The sequence below is a fragment of the Cyprinus carpio genome, chromosome B14 (genome assembly GCF_018340385.1).
Source record: "Cyprinus carpio isolate SPL01 chromosome B14, ASM1834038v1, whole genome shotgun sequence".
NCBI lineage: Eukaryota > Metazoa > Chordata > Actinopteri > Cypriniformes > Cyprinidae > Cyprinus > Cyprinus carpio.
In genome coordinates this window covers 689,970-706,280 of record NC_056610.1, presented here as the reverse complement: position 1 = coordinate 706,280, position 16,311 = coordinate 689,970, and the positions used below count along the sequence as shown (strand labels likewise).

Below are 16,311 nucleotides of genomic sequence, written 5' to 3'. Positions count from 1 at the left end.
TAAACCGAGGAAACCTAAAAAGTAAGTAATGGCTTTCATTTCTTTCTTCTGCTCTCTACAGATTTGACACCCCTGTTCCCAATAGCACATTTGCAAAAACACACCGGCTGGCTTCTGCACAGGCAAGAAAAAACAAATTTTTTCAAGCACGTGCAAGGCAATAACATCTCACGTCTAGGGCAATGGCAATATCATAGCTATTTGTCCTCGGGGTGTTTTTCACACAGCTAAGGTGGTTTTCACACAAACCCCTGTGGCGCTCCAGGGAACCTCTCTTAAACTGTTTAAACCTTTACAGGAGTGTCAGTGACTGTGATCCATGAGCCGCTTGAGTGTGTAATCTATCAACCATACATTACTGGGCTGGCAGGAATTGAATATATGCAAAAATATCCTGTAAATTCACTTTGGATGATAGCACTCTACTTGCTATCACGTATATCATGTTTTCTATGACCTCTCTGTCTGGTGTCCTGAAGAATGAGAAGAAAGTGGATCGACTTTGAATGAGTCAGAAAAACATATGGCTACACAGCTTGAATGTGTCCTGCCTTGGCTTCTAAACTGAGACCCTGGTGCTTTTAAAAACTCCATCAGTACGGGTGATTTGTTCTATTAGGGTCATATGTTTTTTTAACAAAATGGCCCAAGTAACAGATATTTTAATAATCAATTCCCCTTGCTGCAATTTTGACATACCAGTATCAGTTTGGGCCACAAACTAACCACAGACCACTGGCTGAAATGCTAGCGGATTTTGTTTCATTTCTTAAGCATACTTAGACCAGAAGTTTTCAGGTTTTGACTCATAACAAAAGAGCTTCAGTTGTTTTTAAATTGTCAGAGCAATACACTTGAAAAGTTTGTAACCAAACTTACCATCACTGAAATCGTTTAAACTTTAAAAAGACCATCAACATTCCATACGGAATACTCTTTCAACAATATAATACAGGCGATGATGATTCCTTTCTCCTGAAAGGCAAAACAGGTTATGAATCAAAATGTGACACTAAATGGTTCTACTTTCCAGAGGTATATCTGAGTTAAAAAGGTTGAACTGACTGGTAGCGAGGTCTGACTGTTTTTTCTTTGTGGTAAGTAAAAGGCGTGAGCTGCAGACGGTAATAGTGGTGTCAACAACAGCCCCCAGCTGTGAACAACGAGCCGCACATGAAATACACTCATCAGAACTTTTATTAGGTACTATATTTGCTTAGTACCAGGTTGGACTTGCAGAAATGCCTTAACTTCTTTTTAGGCAACAGATTCCAAGCCTAAGTGCCCTGGAAAACATTCCTCTGGGATTTGGGTCCCATATTAACATGATTAGGCATCACAGACTTTTGATTACCTCCTGCTGCAGAAGGGGGTGTAAGGGGGGGTTGTTGTTCGTAGGGGCGCGGTGGGTACAGTCTGAGTCGGGGGAGCTTGAGGTTGGATTCAGGCAGCCATTTTTCCTATTTCTTCTATCATCCAGTTTTGGTGAGCATGTGCTCTTCAAAAGAGCATACCTCAGTTTACTGAAGTTTACTGTTGCAGTTTTCTATCAGCTTCAAACAGTCCCTGGACCATTCTCTCCTCTCACTTCCTGGGTCAAGCAGAATCATTTTTGTTCACAGAACTGCAGCTCAACAGTGCACATATTTTTCTTTGTTTTTCGTCAACATTTTTCTGAAATACCAGACCTGCCGCATTTTGGCACCAACAACCATGGGCTTTATCTTCAAATCACTTAATTTCCTTTGTTGGGGTTCCACATTCCTATGCTCAGTTTTTTGAACTTAAGCAGATTGTGTCGTGACCTGTCCTACATGCCTAACCCTGAGTTTTGGCTGCCATGTGATTGGCTGAATAGATATTTGCATGTGAACAGGCAGTTGAACAGGATAATAGGCCAGTGAGTGGTAGATGACCTTGCCGGTTGAAAAAACATATTTTTATCTTTATTTTTGTAGTGTGCAGAACATGTTTTGAAATGGAAATTCTTGCCTCTAACCATAGTTTAAAACATAATGGTGTATAAATTGTGTAAGGGTGCTTTTAGACAGATTGCGCTTCTGCTGATCATAGTGTTGTGGGTTTGTGCACAGACTTTTTTTGTTTATTTTTTTTTTTTACTGGTAAACGGTTTGACAACTCCCAGCATAATTTGTTTTTAGTAGATTCAACAACATTTTTTATTGAGCTACTACTTTCTTATTCGAGAAGTTCACCCTATTATTATCTTCTTAGATAGATCGTGATTCATCAGCGATATTCTTTTTTAGGACCTTGTCAGTGAACTAGGCTGGCCTCTGTCTATTAAATGCCGCCGCCATTTGAAAGCAGGTGATGGCGATTTAGCGGTAATCACGGAACCAGATTTACTGACTAGATGCGCATGATCCTATCGTTAGATATATCGCCCAGCCCTATTCCTTATACATACGTTTTAGCTTTTTTCCGGCCTCTTATTGCTACCTGTCCCAGCTTTTTTGGAATGTGTAGCTCGTCATGAAATCAAAATGAGCCAATATTTGGCATGACATTTCAAAAATGTCTCACTTTCAAAAGAAGAAAATTTTGATATGTTATCATATATTCTATTGTGAATAAAAAATATAAGTTTATGAGATTTGTAAATTATTCCATGTTCTTTTACTCTGCAATTTTGTACAGTGGACCACCATTTTTCTCTGACCGATGTGATTTGAGTGCACTTAAAGGGATATGAATGCTATAGATAAAAAAGAGTATATGGATAACATAACATAGGCTACATAACTACATTTGAATACATTATATGCGGGGAAATACATTTTTTTCATATACTGTAAATATACTATAAACTATTCTAGAATGTAAATGGTGGGTAAACCCTTAGGGGCACAATGCTTTACCCACGAGCTAATAATGCTTTTTCATTTGGTATTAATTTTATTTTTATATACAACTGTACATAATGTTTCCTATTTTTAATAATAAAATATGAATCATTAAAATAACACACCATGTTTGTTTGCATGCTGTGTTAAGCGCCACGAGTGGCAATCATAAGCTTTTTTCTAAACACTAATAACTTTCTCAGGCTTTCTGCACATTAGTGATCAAACTAGCAAGCTCAACAGCCTGGTCAGTGCTGTCTTCACAACCAAAAATGTCATGTTTAAGCTTATGAATATTAAATGGACTAATCTTGGCTACAGTTTTTTTGTTTTGTTTTTTTTCCATTAGATCAATTGAAGTTAACTTTTTTAAATAAAGCTTATTCAGCAAAATGGTAGGTGTATTTATTTATTTTATTTTATTTTATTGTACATTAAAACACAATACATGTGCATGATGGCAAATATTAGATTGCAGCACACCAGAAGGAAGTTAGAGCTTGTGGTAAGGATGTTCTTGCTGACTTCAAACAAACTGGTGTTGGGTTATCTGGCAAACAAAAAACATGTTTATCACAGTATCCAGTTACTACAGTGGTACCATTTAGTGGAAACTGAGAAAATGGAACTTTGGTGTACTTCACAGATCGCCTGGAGAGAAATTGGCTTGTTTATGCTATGTTTGAAATATATTGGTAACTGATTACATACTCCCCTGAATGAGGTTTGCTTTTTCATCATATTTGGAACCACAGTTAATGAAAGTTTGGTCAGGTGGTCAGGAGTTAATTTTTTGCGAGATATGGATGTGGCAAGCATCGGCTCATTGTTTTGACATGGGTTACTGTGGTTGCGGGAGTTCTTTTCATCGTGCTAAGTATTCAGGAAATGTATAACCAGAGTGTTTGTTGTTTTTTTTGTTCTTCCTGCAAAACAAATCTAGTATGTGCGTGTGGCTCCAATTCCTTCCGACGAGAGAGGGCTTCTTTGGGCTGAGAGGTCTTGGGCTGAATTCAGGAAGAGCCTATCTTTTCGTTGGCTTTTTTTCAGTTTTGGCTCCTCCTCTTGGTTTCTGCTTCTTCCTAGAGGAGGAGCGTGGTTAAAATATCTAACTTGAGTTTTTCTTTTGCACAGTCCCCTGTTTTGGCTTGCTCACATGGGGGTTTTGTAAAGTTTTGCGTAAAGGCTACTTTGGAATAAAATGTGTTGTGAAAAGCAATTCCCATATACTTTTAATTGACAACGTAATATACAAATAAATTAAAAGATAGTTTGTCTTTGCCTGTTCCCTGACAGATGGATCAATTAAATGCAAAACGTTGGACTCTGGTAATTGGGGAATGGATATGGAACTTTTTGATTTGAAAGGCCTTACTTTTTTGGCAGCATTTACAGAAACAAATCAAGGATGCATCTATTTGATGTAATCCCGTTATAGTTATATTAATAACATATTGCAAATAACAGTACCTGTTTACAAAGAAATTTTACATTTCACAAAAGTTTTCAGTTATTTTGAATAATAATAAAAATATTTAAAATTCATTTGTGGTTTGTTTAGTTTTATTTGGATTTGAACAGGTCCTAATTTCCATAGTTAATCTAAGAAATGACTTGTGTCCAAGATAACGGTACCCAAGGTTTTCTGTGTTTAGGGGTCACAAGATAGCAGTAATGCTTCAATAAGTGCAATTTTTTAGGAATCAATAGAATTCAATCCTTGTTAATGCTGTACCTTAGCAATGAGCCTGAAAGTATATTTAGTGTGACACATTAATTTTGCACAGATCAGCCAGAACTAATTCCACACATTGTATTGCTGTACCTATATACATTGTATATCCAAAAGTTTTTTCATATGTGCCATCAGACGAACTATAAAGGTTAACCACAACCGAGCAACCTGTACACTGGCATACTGAACTAATAGAGGTACTGAAAATAGGATGGAAGTGACTTTAAAGGAATATTCACCAAAAAATTAAAATTTGAAAAACACAAACATGAACAAATTACGCACCCGTAGAAAGCACCATCCAAGCATGTAATAAGTTTAAACAGTTTCTTCATGGAACAGATTGTGGAGGAAATGTAAGCATTACATTACTTGCCTCACCAGTAATCCTCTGCAGTGAATGAGCGCTGTCAGAAATCGACACAGTTTTAAAACAAATGGAGAAAAACATCCTAATAAGCCACAAGCAATGCCACACAGAACCCAGTCACATCAGTTAAATTATCTTTGTGAGTTGACAAGCTGCATCTTGGTATGTACCTAAGGGTGAGTAAATTTACGAGGCAAATGCTCATGTTTTTGGGTGAACTAGCCCCCTCTAAAGGGGTAGACTGTGTGTGGTCCAGGGAGGTGCAGAGAGTTCCTCAAGGGGCAGGGTGCTCAGAATGGTAAAAGTAGGGTCAATGTAAAAAAATAAAAAATAGTAGGTCAAAAGTTGGATACATTAAGTATTTTATTTTGCTAAGAATCACTTATGGTCATCAACCTGCTTTATGTGAAAAAGTAAATACTTTACAATACATTTTAGCACTGCTGATTTATTACCAATGTTGTAAACCTATTATACTTTTCACCTGAATTGTTTTTTTTTTTGATGAAATAACAAGGTTTATAAGAACAGCACTTTATTTTAAAATATAACTTTTGTAACATCTATGCTATGTTCAAAGCCTTGAGTTCAGTATATTTTGATTTATTTAGTTTTTGAAAGACTTCGGGTTTTATTTCAGCAAGGGGATATTGTTAAATTGTATAGAAACAGTAATAGTTTTAATATTGACTAGTGTTAAAAAACCTATGTCATTTTTAAAATAAATGCTGTGCTTTCTTAATTACTTACATTCTCACTGAAACCACAACACCAATATCAGCAAGGTTTTAACAACCAAAACAAAAAATTTAAGGCATGTCCGTCTCTTTTCCAACACTTGCGCTTCATAAATCAGCATAAGCTGTATTCGCACGGAATTTTAGTATTAATTGGGGAGAACCGTGGTGTGATTTAAGAATTAATCCTCAAAAAATTGATAATAAAGCCTACCGACCTTGCCAAATGCCTGGACCAACTCAGTGTTATTGCGAATTCGCAACGGCACTAATATTATCAAGGATTTTCATGTTCGCGAAAGATGTAGGTCATTTGCGGGAAGTTTACTTTAGGCTACATTTACAGCATGGCCGATTTGCCACAGATTATTCACAGAAACCTCCGTATTATGACAACTGCGCTTGAGGTCTAGGTACTAATCCCGTGCCAATAGGCTTAGAATGATTTCTTAAGGATCAAGTGCAACGAAGACGGAGTAATGATGCTTAAAATTCAGCTTTGCATCACAGATATAAATGATAAATAAGTATATATATAAAAAAATAATAAAAATAAAAACATTATTTTCGATTGAGTACAATTTAAATATTCTTTTTAAATATGTTTTTTTTTTCTGTAGCCTATTTTTGATGAGATAAATGCAGGCTTGATGAGCATAAAGACACTTTCATAATGCTACATAATTATCAAAAATGGTAATATAATAAGTCATTTCAACGTCACCATTTTCGCCAGCCCTACACTTCCCATAATAGACCTGTAGGTGGGCACTTTCACTGTATAATGACTTCAATCAACACAAATGGGTAAGTATAACAAAAATTAACCTTTAGGTTTATTTATACACAGTAAAACAAAATAAATAAATGTGAAAATATATGTTTAAATGTCAAATGTTCAATAAACTTCAAATTAAACCATACACTTGTCTTGTGTCTTTTTTTCCCTTTGAAGAAAATATGCAATCACTTTTAAATAAACCAATTATGACAGTTCAACACTTCCTTAATATCTCAAATAAACATAATATCAATAAATACTCGTTTCACAAACAATAGTTGAAACAGTACCAGTTTTAACGTTTGAGTGGCCACTCACATAGACACGTGCGCGCGCACATACATACACACCTCACAAGTCCCAACCCCTCCCCGTTGCAGGCCTGGACGTTGCTAGAGATCGTTGAGGCCGTGAAACAACAAATGGCCACTTCACTCTAATGAGCAAATAAAATTAAATAAGATCACCCGAATTCCTTGATTATCAGCGTTCTCGTTAGACTCCTCCGAAGCTCGAACACGCGCTCTCTCTCTCTCTCTCTCTCTCTCTCACATGACGCTGTTGAGCTGATCACATCCCACGGCGCCAGAGGTATTCTAAATCACTCGGGGATTTAGAATGCTATCTGGGTCTTTGTTGATCCAGCAAGACTCGTTAGATGAAACAAAATAAACTTTAATGCAGTCCAGTGTACCTGAATGTCCGATTATCTATCGTGTATTCTCACAATAACGACTGAACTCAACACTACAAAAGAAAACCGGCTTATACTCGTGCAGAGTAACGTGCATACACTTTCATGAATGTCCTTAAACTCTCCGATATGAAGAAATGTAAGTTTCAACGACTTATACAGCGTTTACATGTACATTTTCTTCTCCACCCTCTGAACAACACTCTTGTGCGTCCCTCTCTGTTCACCTTTTTTTCATCTCGTCCAATCAGAATCACACTCTCACACGTGAGGGTGGGAACAAACAAAACAAACAACCTATCAGCAAAAAATAATACTAACTTGCTAGGCAAAAGAACATTTTCTGCAAGTGCATTACATACAAACTTTAAGAATCACCGTATTTCTTAAAGAAACAGTGCTTTTAAAATGTAGTTCTCAACTGAAACACAAAATAACACATGTACATAAGCATAAATTATGTACTCCCATCTTATGTATTCCAAATTAACCCTTCTCATGCATTAGATATTATTTACTCAATAATAACTTGCTTATTTTATCCATCATTAACCCATTCTGTTATTAACTCAAAATAATAACCCTAACTGGGTTACACTCTCCCCCTACTAAAATACTCATGTCCCCATGAGGTTCTTAACTACAACTGTAGCATAACTTCAGACTTCAGGTTTGGATGCACATCAACACAATGTTCACATGTGGCCATTGGGTGACAACACAATGTATTGCAAGCACTCTTCACCTTAGAAGACTCTTGAATTTTCACTACCATACCCCTATATATGATTGTTAAGGGTCTATCAGTAGATTTCCCAAGTGCATCATAACTTAGTTTCTGAACTGGGTTTTGTCATCCTCTTTGGACGATTTTCAACTCTTCCCTCTTCTTCTTCTCTTGTAACATTCACTGATTCATTGACTTCTTTATCAGAAACTGAATCCCCCAAGTTCTCCAGCATCTGGGCTGAAACACTTTCCACATCATCATCATGTGACAAATCTCCTCCAGTCACTTCCACCTGAGCAGGATCCTTTTGAGACCTAGTAGGGCTCTTCACTTTCTCCCTCTCATATGATGGAAACAGATAGTGTTCCAAGGTCTACTGTTTGTTCAACTGGGTAATATGCACAATGACTACTGTCGTCACTGTCAGAAGTTATATCCACACATTTACAACTTTCTGGGTCCACTTCATGTCTTATTGCTTTTTTCTGTGTCCTTTTCACAGTTTTGGATCTGGTCACCATGTGACGTGGAACTTCTTCCCTTTCAGCAGGTAAGTTTATCCTCACTTCTTCTCCAATTGGCAACAAGTGATCCCGGTGCAAAGTTCTCACACCTCCTGTTCCTGATTTTGGCTTCACCCTGTACAAAGGCAGATTCTGCAACTTCTCCAGGACAAGGTAAGGTAGAGAGTTCCATCGATCTTGTAACTTTTGTTTCCCAGTCATTGCAAGATTCTTGACCAGCACACAATCTCCTTTTTCAAGCACTCTAAACTTCACTCTCTGATCATAGAGTCTTTTGTTCCTCTGCTGAGTTTTCTGCGCATTTTGCAAAGATAACTTATATGCATGTCTTAAGTCCTCTTTCATCCTCTCCACATACTTTTGATGATTTGCTTATCTCTTTCCATCTGCAGGATTTCCAAAGTGCACATCTATCGGTAGACGAGCTTCTCTTCCAAACATGAGATAGTAAGGAGAATATCCCGTTACTTCACTTCTAGTACAGTTATATACATGTACTAACTGACTCACACTCTGGCTCCACCTTTCTTTCTTGGCAGTATCCAGCGTACCCAACATGGATAGAAGAGTGCGGTTGAAGCGCTCTGGTTGGGGATCTCCTTGAGGATGGTAGGGAGACGTTCTCGTCTTTCGGATCCCAAGGATTCCAAGTAACTCCTTGATTAGTCGGCTCTCAAAATCACGGCCCTGGTCAGAATGAATTCCGGCAGGCAAACCGTAATGTACAAAGAACTTCTCTACTAAAATTTTGGCAACCGTTAATGCCTTCTGATCTCTAGCAGGATACGCTTGCGCATAACGGGTAAAGTGGTCGGTCACTACAAGAACATTGGCAACTCCCTTTGAATCTGGTTCAATTGACAGGAAGTCAATGCAAACAAGGTCCATTGGCCCACTACTTGTAATATGATTCAGGTAGGCTGATTTTTGTGGCAGAGTTTTCCTCACAATACATCTTCCACAATTCTTCACATATTTCTCCACTTCCCTAGTCATATGTGGCCAATAGAATCTGTCTTTACACAATTCAGTGGTTCGCTCAATCCCTAGGTGACCTGACTCATCGTGAAGAGAATTCAAGACCTCATTTCGGTATTTGTCCGGTAAGACTAACTGCTCTTTCTCTTTCCCAAAAGAGTTCTTTGTTACTCTGTACAAGAGCTGATGACGAATGGCCAACTTCTTACCCTGTTGCCTCAATAATGTCTCCAAAACATTAGAACTCTTTGAAGCATTGGGAAGTTTCCCTTTCATTACATCTAGGATCACTGGACCAATGACAGGATCTTGTTCTTGCGCTAACCTCAAATCAGAGTTAGACAATGAAGATTGACTGTTCGTACCCAAGTGTATTGGGCAAACATACAAATCAGGAATACTTTCAGAATCGACCCCCAGCTGGTCTACCAATCTATCAGTTGACTCATCAGACAGATAAGTACTAGTAGCACGTGTACAGATAGCTTTTACTCCCGATCTAGGAATATCTATCCATTCTGTGGTCTGACCAGCATCCAAAGGATAACGTGACAGTACATCGGCATCCGTATTCTGACTACCAGGTTTATACTGGAGGCTGAAATCATAAGTGGCTAAGGCAGCCAACCACCTATGGCCAGTAGCATTGAGCTTTGCACTTGATAGAACATATGTAAGGGGGTTGTTGTCCGTCCTTACTGTGAATTTTGTTCCATACAGGTAGTCATGGAATTTGTCAACGACAGCCCATTTCAGAGCCAGGAACTCCAACTGATGAATGGGATATTGTTGCTCAGCTGTACTCAACTTCCTACTGGCAAATGCAATTGGTCTCAACCCCTCAGGGTACTCCTGATTTAACACGGCACCCAGACCTTGTAAGCTGGCATCCACGTGCAATATGTACTGCTTAGATGGATCTGCGTAGGCTAGTACTGGTGTATGAGTAAGACAATGGATAATAGTATGGAAGGCTTCTGTACACTCCTCAGTCCACCGCTCTCCAAAGGGTTCCAGCTCTTGGTAATATTTACCTTTAGTTACTACCTTTCTGTTTACTCCTCACTGGTGCATACCCTTTGGTCAGTTCCGTTAATGGCCGTACTATCTTGGAGTAATTCTTAATGAATCTGCGATAGAATCCACAGAATCCAAGAAACGATCTCAATGACTTTAGATCATGAGGTATCTTCCATTCATTTACAGCCTTCACCTTTTCCGGGTCTGGGGTTACGCCATCTGCAGACACAATATGCCCCACATACTTTACAGCCGGCTGGCAAAATTGACACTTGTCAACCGACACTTTGAGCCCGAACTCTTCCAATCGATCCAGCACTTTCATCAACCTTTCTTCATGCTCCTCCAGCGTTCTTCCGAAAACAATTAGATCATCTAGATACACTATAACTTGTAGCAAGTGCATATCTCCAACTGCCCTCTCCATCAGTCGTTGGAATGTTGCTGGAGCTCCAGATATCCCTTGCGCCATCCGCTCGAATTGGTAGAATCCAAGAGGACAAATGAATGCCGTCTTTTCCTTATCTTCAGCAGCCATTTCAATTTGATAGTAACCACTCCTTAAGTCCAAGACGGAAAACCACTTGCTCCCCGACAAACAATCCAGAGCGTCCTCTATCCTGGGAGTTGTATATTGATCCGGTACGGTTCTGGAATTCAGAGTTCTATAATCAATGCACATTCTAATAGCACCACTCTTCTTACGAGCTATGACTATGGGTGACGCATAGGGACTCCTTGATTCCTTTATTATACCGGCAGCCAGCAAATCCTTCAGATGACGGCGCACATCATCGATGTCTGCTGGGGCAATACGCCTAGACCTCTCCCTGAAAGGCGTGCAATCATTCAGCCTGATAGTATGAGTCACATCTTTTGCTTTTCCCACATCCCACTCTGATATAGAAAAACACGTTTCCTCGCTCAGACAACTTCTTTCTTAATCTTTCCTCCCAAATAGGTGGTATTGGAGAATCGCCAAAGTTAAAGATATTCGGATTCAGCTTCCTGACAGCGGTCTGATCTCCCTGCGCAACCGTAACTATGTCGGTATGGAAAACATTTGCCATCACGGTCCCTGGAGGAATGCTTATATCTTTTGCAGTCTCATTGCACACAAGCAATTTGAAGTTATCCACGTCTATATCAGATGAATACAGGACAGATGATGGGACAAATACTCCAGCAGGTAATAAGTTCTCATCAGTGGCTTCCACTAGGAGAATATATTCTCTCACCTGTTCCTTGAGTCCAACTTTACAGTCAGCATACTTTTCACCCTTCTGAGGTATTGTTAGGAATCCAGGTCCCATCCATGTAACAATCCCTTCAACTGAGTCGGTCACTTCCTCTTTCCATTTCTTATGCTGGACGCAAGGTATTGAAACAGTTGACTGAATTCTTAGAGAATGTGCAGCATCCGATACTCCTGACTCCTTGCCAAGTGAAATCAAGAAAAAACTTGCATTGGTTCCAATGATTACAGGAACCTGTTGAGGACCCTGTGGTTCTGGACACACCAATGCTAAGACAGGTACTGTTTTCTTTCACTCCAATAAGTGACTCAGGAAATGATACATCCACTAGAATGTATCCCTTATATGGATAGTTACAGGCACTTAGTCCCCAGATAGACAATCCAGTCAAAGGTTGAATGGGAATCTGTGGTAAGTACTTGGCATGCCACTGTTCAAAAACAATGGTAACTTGAGAACCACTGTCAAGTAAAGCACTGCATGGACATCCATTCAATTCCACTGAAATGGTTGAGACTGGTCCCACTAGACCCATAGGCACACATTCCTTCTCTCTGACATCAGTTAGTCCCTTCTTGGAGAAACAATCTGGACCACGAGAAGCAGCAGGATCTTCCTTTGCTCTGCTCCCTTCTGTTTTAGCCCTTCGGAGGGATCTCACCAGCTTTTTTATAACTTTGCCAGTATTCTCTGGTGCGTTACACTTAGTGGCTATATGTCCATCTTCCCCGCAACGGTAACAGAAGAAATCCTCCTTAGACTTCATTGGTTTCTCATTGTGTCGCGAAGGCATTGCTCTGTAATCCAGCCTAGTTTTAGTTTGAACAGCATTAGCAGTTGAACTGATACTCATCACCTCTAATTGTTTATTCAACTTGTGAATTTGTTTCTTTAAACTCTTTCACTTCAGACTCCCCATGAGTATCCACTCTTTGGTTTTTCCAGTTTTTCTTTAGTATCTATCCTCATGGATGCAACAGGAACTTTAGCTGAATCATCTCTCATATTGGCTTTTAGCTCCTGCAGTTCAGCTCGGAGTTGCTTTACTACTTCCGATTCCGGATTATCATCGGTTTTCAGATTTATTGATTTCACTGACGTTCCGATTCTACGACGTGCAAGTTCATTCTCTTCAGCTGTCTTCAACTCATTCAATAACTCCAAGAAAGTCGGAGGGTGGTCTTTCCGTTCTCGTAGCCTCAGCTGTAATAACATCAGGTCTGAGTCGAAAGCAGCACCTCTGATTAGCTGTTCAATCCTCGCCTTATCCATCATGTGAAACATCAACCCGCCTTTTTGCACCACCTTTGTCAACGATTTCTCTATTCGTCTCAGGAAGTCAGACAGAGATTCTCTAGGGAATTGTCTCAGTAACCTAAAAGCAAAGTAAAGGTCTTCCCCTGATTCAGAGGTTCCAAAGGTATTTTCTAGAGCCTCAAGGTACTGTGAAGCACTAGCCTCAGGACTTGAAAACCTTACCGCCTTCACTATGTCAAGAGCAGGGCCTTTCAAACTCTCCATTATCCGTCGCCGCTTTTCTTTTTCCGAACACTCACATTCAGCTGTCATTAATCTGGCCTGTTCCATCCAATTCTCAAGATTTTCTTCTCCCGACGGGGTAGGAATAGTACCAGAAAACATACGCAATCGCCTATAAGCATTTGAGTCTCCAAAAGGCTTTGTTTTTTTCCAGGAGGTCCCCGACTGCACGTATAATGGACTCGGGTGAACCAGCACTGGAACTGGTTGAATGGAATAAAGATTCCAAGTCAGTCATGGATTTTCCTTCCTGATGCAGAAATTTTGCCAATTTCTCAGAAAACCCGAATGCAGGTACATCAACAGGTGCTACAATGACCCTCCACGTCTCTCCCCCTTCGGCTCTTAGCAACTCAGCTGGAATGCGGGTAGGATCTATTACTTCACGGCATTCACACAATATCAACACAGTATCTGGCTTTGTCCCTTTTTAGAGTCTCTAACTCTCACTCTGCCTACTGCTTTTATAGTTTCGACAGCTTCTTCTATACATGCCACATCAGTTGTTGCAGGTACTCCCATTAACATGATAGCATGGCTTTCCTCAATTACAGCTTCCTTGCACCAGTTTGAAAGTTCAACAGACAAAAGTGAATCACTCTTGAACGCCATTCTGATTCTTTGAAAGAATAGTCAGTAAGTCCCCTTTTCTTCTACTGAATGCTTAATCTTAATATTCAGGATTTTAGGGAGAGAATAATGATCCCGGACGAGCCCCCAAATTGTGTAGCGCCCCTATGCTCTGATTATAACCAGAGCAGCGCACCGGGTTCTTAAAGTGTCTCTCGACTATGCACTAATGATATCCTCCCCTATGTCAGCTAGGAAATGTCACTGTATAATGACTTCAATCAACACAAATGGGTAAGTATAACAAAATTAACCTTTAGGTTTATTTATACACAGTAAAACAAAATAAATAAATGTGAAAAATATATGTTTAAATGTCAAATGTTCAATAAACTTCAAATTAAACCATACACTTGTCTTGTGTCTTTTTTTCCCCTTTGAAGAAAATATGCAATCACTTTAAATAACCAATTATGACAGTTCAACACTTCCTTAATATCTCAAATAAACATAATATCAATAAATACTCGTTTCACAAACAATAGTTGAAACAGTACCAGTTTTAACGTTTGAGTGGCCACTCACATAGACACGTGCGCGCACATACATACACACCTCACAAGTCCCAACCCCTCCCCGTTGCAGGCCTGGACGTTGCTAGAGATCGTTGAGGCCGTGAAACAACAAATGGCCACTTCACTCTAATGAGCAAATAAAATTAAATAAGATCACCTGAATTCCTTGATTATCAGCGTTCTCGTTAGACTCCTCCGAAGCTCGAACACGCGCTCTCTCTCTCTCTCTCTCTCACATGACGCTGTTGAGCTGATCACGTCCCACGCCGCCAGAGGTATTCTAAATCACTCGGGGATTTAGAATGCTATCTGGGTCTTTGTTGATCCAGCAAGACTCGTTAGATGAAACAAAATAAACTTTAATGCAGTCCAGTGTACCTGAATGTCCGATTATCTATCGTGTATTCTCACAATAACGACTGAAACTCAACACTAACAAAAGAAAACCGGCTTATACTCGTGCAGAGTAACGTGCATACACTTTCATGAATGTCCTTAGTCTCTCCGATATGAAGAAATGTAAGTTTCAACAACTTATACAGCGTTTACATGTACATTTTCTTCTCCACCATCTGAACAACACTCTCGTGCGTCCCTCTCTGTTCACCTTTTTTTCATCTCGTCCAATCAGAATCACACTCTCACACATGAGGGTGGGAACAAACAAAACAACAACCCTATCAGCAAAAAATAATACTAACTTGCTAGGCAAAAGCACATTTTCTGCAAAGTGCATTACATACAAACTTTAAGAATCACCGTATTTCTTAAAGAAACAGTGCTTTAAAATGTAGTTCTCAACTGAAACACAAAATAACACATGTACATAAGCATTTAGCCGGCAACGGCGAATGGCACGGTGGATTGTGATCAACCGACAATGTTTTGGAAGTATTCCTGAGCCCGGATGTTGTGATTTTCATTACAGTAGCATTCTCTGTATGTGATGCAGTGCCGTCTAAGGGCCCGAAGATCACCTTTTGGGGCATTATGGCAGTATTGTTTTTTCCGGCCTTGACCCAGTTACACACAGAGATTGTTCCAGATTCTCTGATCTTTGGATGATATTATGCACTAGAGATGATAATAACTTCAAACGGTCTTTGCAATTTTTCTATCTGAGGACCTCCTTTCTGATATTGCTCCCATATTTTTCCGCCGCAGCAATTGGGGGAATTGGCTGACTTCTCTGCCCACTCTTCACTTCTTCTGAAGAGACACTTTGCCACTCTGAGAGGCTACTTTTTATACCCAATCATGTTGCCAATTGACCTAATAAGTTGCAACTTGGTCCTCCAGCTGTTCCTTATAGTACATTTAACTTTTCCGGTATTGCTTATTGCAACCTGTCCCAACTTTTTTGGAATGTGTAGCTCTCATAGAAATCCAAATGAGCCAATATTTGGAATGACATTTCAAAAGTCTCACTTTCAACATTGATATGTTATCTCTATTCTATTGTGAAAAACAATAATAAGTTTATGAGATTTGCAAATTATTCCATTCCTTTTTTTTACTCACAATTTGTACAGTATCCCAACTTTTTTTGGAATCGGGTTTGTAGTAAACGGTCTACCATACATAAATATAAGGGAATTGAATACTGATTACCATTATTGCGACTTTTGGCACTGCACAGTTTTGTGCAGTGCTATTGTTAGTCATTTAGCATCAATTTTTCAGCAATGTTATTTGATTTATAAACTGAGACAAATCGCAGGACTACAAGGGGGGGGGGTAAACTCGGCTTCCACAAGGTAAGTCTTGTCGGTCCATGTATTTTTCAACTGATTTTATGAATAAGTGATGTTTCATAAACCAATTTCGGGAGGAGGAAGGAGCATGCATGGGAGATTAACATGCCCAGCTTCAGCATTAGTGATTACACCATTTACCAATCAGGCTCAAGAGGAGGAAAACACCTATAAATAATCA

The 16,311-nt window shown here is 39.4% G+C and overlaps 1 pseudogene; it reads left to right on the top strand.

Annotated features, from left to right (window-relative positions):
* Positions 1 to 13,407: 13,407 nt before the first annotated feature.
* Positions 13,408 to 16,311, top strand: part of LOC122139553 — a 27,483-nt pseudogene continuing 24,579 nt past the window's right edge.